This window comes from Scleropages formosus, chromosome 10 (assembly GCF_900964775.1).
Source record: "Scleropages formosus chromosome 10, fSclFor1.1, whole genome shotgun sequence".
Classification (NCBI taxonomy): Eukaryota; Metazoa; Chordata; class Actinopteri; order Osteoglossiformes; family Osteoglossidae; genus Scleropages; species Scleropages formosus.
The window spans coordinates 5,451,215-5,455,863 of NC_041815.1; positions in this window are offsets into that span (position 1 = coordinate 5,451,215).

Genomic DNA, 4,649 nt, shown 5'->3' on the forward strand with positions numbered 1-4,649 from the left:
TTAACATCCCTTTTTAAACCAGCTAAAAAGCTTGAATTATACCTAGCTGTACTGGGCTACTTGAGAAAAAAAAGTGAAAAACTCAAGAATTCGGTTGCTTCAAATCAGTGGAGGCTTAGCTGTAACTGGCCACGTAAGTGACCGTTTGACTTCTCAGAATTTACTAAAAGGAATTTGTGTGTATTAAATTACAGAGAAATTTCTTACTATTTGATATTAGTAACAAGAACGTGGTTAATGTCTTGATGTTTGGTTGCCTGTGACTCTTCGTGACTCCTGTCCCAGCGATGTGATCATCTGCCATCTGTGTCTGAAATCACGTGGGTGACTACAAGGAAAGTCAACCATATGGTTCTCCATGCTTGTGTTGTGGTGTCACCATTCCTGCCGTCGCTGTGAACCCGGCCTCCTCCAGTGTATTTGTGTAAGCGCTGCGGGATCGCTCGTCCGGCCCTGTGCCGTCCGGCAATCTTGTGTCTCGTTAATATTCAGGACATTCTGACCCATTTTTCTGAAACATCTTGTGGCTCAGGTACTCTGCACATCATGGACTGCCCTGTCCATCTTCTGCTGCAGCACCGATTTGGATGACAACATTTTCGTAGGAATCAAATGAAATGATTTTGATTCTAACAGTACCCCTTTGCTTCTTACTCTTAGTGTTCATTGTGAAAGCATTCTCTCTTTTACGTAACACAAGATATTACTGTGGTATCTGTTGTCTAACTGCACATTTTTACCATGATGTGCTAATATGCAGAATTAAAGAAATTATTTACATTTACATTTATTCATGCGGATGCTTTTGTCCGAAGTGATGTACATCTCATAGAAAATACAATACGTACGTTACATTAGCAGAAAGAGAGACTGAGATGGAGATGCTTGATTCTAAAGTACGGTTGGTTTGTTACTTTCCACCATATGAGCCAATGTTCATTACATGAGTAGCTGCATAAAACTTTATTCGAATATCGACAATTCCTAATCACATTCCTAATTATATAAATATATATATATAAAAAAAATAAACATTGATATTATACAGGAGTACCTGTGTGAAGGTTTATCTGTTATTTAACAGGTATGATCTCAAAGTTTTAGTGCATGAAGATTCACACATTATATAAACTTAAGATCATGGGAGTGAGTCCAGAAGAGGTGATAATGCATGTTTATTTATCAAAAACTGAAATCTAGAAAGAATACCCATCCATCCAGCCATCCATTGTCATTATTCATTTGTCCTGGTCAGTGTCCTACCCTAGAATGTCTAGATACAAGGCTGAGGGGAGGTACACCCTGGAAGGGATGCTACTCCATTGACGTAAAAAGGATATGTTAATATATTTATATACTTACATTAATTAATGGCTCTATTTCAATTGTACATCCCTTCAATTCTATTATATTGTATGTAGATTATTTTTTGCAGCTTCAAAATCTGAAGTTCGCATTCCTTGTATGTGCATATGAGCTTGGGCATTACTTTCTTGTGGGGTGCGGTGGCGCAGTGGGTTGGACCGGTTCCTGCTCTCCGGTGGGTCTGGGGTTTGAGTCCTGCTTGGGGTGCCTTGCGATGGAGTGGTGTCCTGTCCTGGGTGTGTCCCCTTCCCCTCCAGCCCTACGCCCTGTGTTGCCGGGTTAGGCTCCGGCTCCCCGCGACCCTGTTGGGACAAGTGGTTCAGACACTGTGTGTGTGTGTGTGTGTGTGTGTGTGTGTGCATTACTTTCTCGTAAACCTGTCTGTTTGTTTGCAATATGACAAGTTAATGTCATATTACCACTTTCTGTGAAAGTTTCTGAGATGTATTATTTGTGTCTCATCCTAAAGCAGTTGTCATGTTCACCCCATAAAGTTGGTGGTGACAGCACTACTTTGTTAAAAATGACTATTCAGGAGAAGAATTCATCCAGATGAGAGATTAGGCGCAAAGAGGCTGCTGCTTCCTGGCTCCTAATCGTTTGGGTGTTCCTGTTTGGATAACGGGGTTTAACGGGTAATTAAAACGCTGCTGTAAAGTGCTCCATGCCTGCTGGCTTTCATGGCGAGGGGCTCATCGCTCTGGCTGAGTCCTAACAAATGAATGGATGTCGGGTTGCAGACCTAGGGAAGATGAACGCGGGAGTTGGCGGACGAACGCAGTCGGATTTGACGAGAGACGGGCCAAAGCAATTAAAGGTGTAAATGCGTAAGGTGGTTCGAGGAAAAAGCCCTCGCTCATTATCAAAAGCTATTTCGTGACCTCTTGCCCTCTGAAAAAGCATAATGAAGCACCTAACCTAAGACAAAACAAGGCGAGTAATTTTCACTACTGATGTCTAATGTTTTTGTCCAAATCAGTTTCGCAGATTTCTTCACATTAATGTTTCGGCGACGATTCCGGTTAAGCGTCACACTTCCCCGAACTTGTACTGACGGCTTTCCGATCCCAAGGTCATCCTCTCTCCTCGCATGCTGTCCCCGCATTAATGTTTCCTCTAAGCGTTATGAACAACTGTTTATACAATCAGGGCTGCAGGTGAGGTCTGGAAAAGGAAAATAAAATTCTGTCAAGACGCAATATTTATGTCTATTTATAACGTGCGCACCTCCCCAGGCAACGCGGAAGTCCCAGTAATTGGGTTTGAGTAATTCCATGCATCTGCTTGGCTTTGAATTACAGTGACAGGCGTCATTATTGTTATTTTTAAAATTATTTTTCCGTACGAGCGTGGGCCCCGGTGTTCGGTGGGAGTCTGCAGTCCGTTTCTGGGAGCACGGATCTCATTACGTGCCGTAGAGCAGACTGTTTCATCTTCCAGGGCATTAATCTCCATCGCTATTTCCACCTGCGCGTGCGATTTAATGGCTTTGGATTTCATTGCCTCGAGTGAGTCGAGATGTGAAATGGGACCAAATGGCCCACAGTGGAGCAGCCCGACCGAGCCTGCCTTTTCATCTGGGTGTGGGGTGGTGATCTGTAATCTCCTCTATTTACGAACTGCATACATGTAAGCTAGTAAGACTGGGGTACAGTCCATATTTTCAACATCTTGTTTGTTCACTGGAGTCCTTGTAGCGAGTTATATAAACACAAATGCCCCCGGAGCGGCTTATCTGCAAACGTCTTTTTTTTTATTTTATTTTTTATTTTTTATTTTATTTAAGACGAGGTCCTTCAGAAGAGAAAAAGTGAAGCTGCCCTCACTTCAGCATTCGTCGCTGGAGTTTTGTGGATTTTAGACGTTGCTGAAGTGCCAGCAGGGATCTTGGTGACAAAAGGTTAAGTGTAACAATAACTTGAGAGGAATGTATCTTTTATCGGGTATATGTGTGTAAAATTGGAGAATTTCGTATTCATCTGACAATTTCGTCGGAAGATGGTTTTGGGGTATCTGTTGGTTAAAGAACTGGATTTGTGACCAGAAGGTTTCAAGGTCAAATCCTGTGGGAATTGCTATTGTACCCTTTGGAAAATGCATAACCAGAAGTGCTTTAGTACATATCCAGCAGTATAAATGGATAAAAGCAGTAAAATTATAAAAGGTAAAAAGGTAATCGAAGTCTCTTTGAATTTGCGAAGCGTGAAAATAACGTACTTTTTTATTCTTTTTTCATTTTTCCAGAAAAAAAGCAAATGTCCTAACAGCAAGATAAAATTTGATTAAAAAATACCAGTAATCACTTCAGGGCTTCTAAAGAAGTCTCTCATGCCATGCAAGGACGGACCTGATTATTTTTATTTTTTTTTTTGTTTTTGTTCACTTTCCTGCAGAAAGATGTTTTCTCCGAAGCGCGAAACAGCAATCCTGAGCACTCGATATCCTGGAAGCGTTAAACATTGTTCTTTACACTGAAAGTGGAAGTTACTTATTGTCTTTACATTTACGTGTATTCATTTAGCTGATGCTTTTCTTCAGAGCGACTTATAGCGTTTACCTTCCTACAATTATTTACCCATTTATACAGCCGGGTAATTTTTACTGGAGCAATTTAGAATAAGTACCTTGCTCAGGGGTACTACAGCTGGAGGTGGGAGTCAAAACTTCACCCTTTGAGATAAAGGTAGCAGCTGTAACCTCTACACTACCAACTGCCCCTCTACCCACACAGCCCTCTTTTAATACACATCGAAAGAGTGCAGGGAAAAAAACAATGTGGAAAACAGTGAGTGGATTTCTGTACAAATGTTGACTAAATATTGAAAATAATTTCAAATGAGAACATAGAGTTCTTATTAGTCCCTTTGCTGCTCTGGTTTCTTCAGCACTTCTACCTCTTCCAAGTTGCTGTATGTAGTAACCTCTGTTCGTACTTTGTCGCACAGTCTGTGACATGATGAAATATAAGGTTTAATAACCGTTAGAGACTAAAGGTGATAAGAAATCGTGTATTAATTAACATGGAGTGAAGTTTTAGAGCTCCAGATGCAAGTTAGATTGCTAATATAATGAAATTCATAACTGAAACATTACTGCCATCATTTTTGTCTGGGGGGGTGCAGTGGGTTTGGCCAGGGCCTGCTCTGTGGTGGGCTTGGGGTTTGAGTCCCGCTTTGGGCTACCTTGTGATGGACTGGCGTCCCGTCCAGGTTGTGTCCCCTCAGCCTTGCGGCCTGTGTTGCTGGGTTAGGCTCCGGCTCACCGTGATCCTGCTCAGGACGACC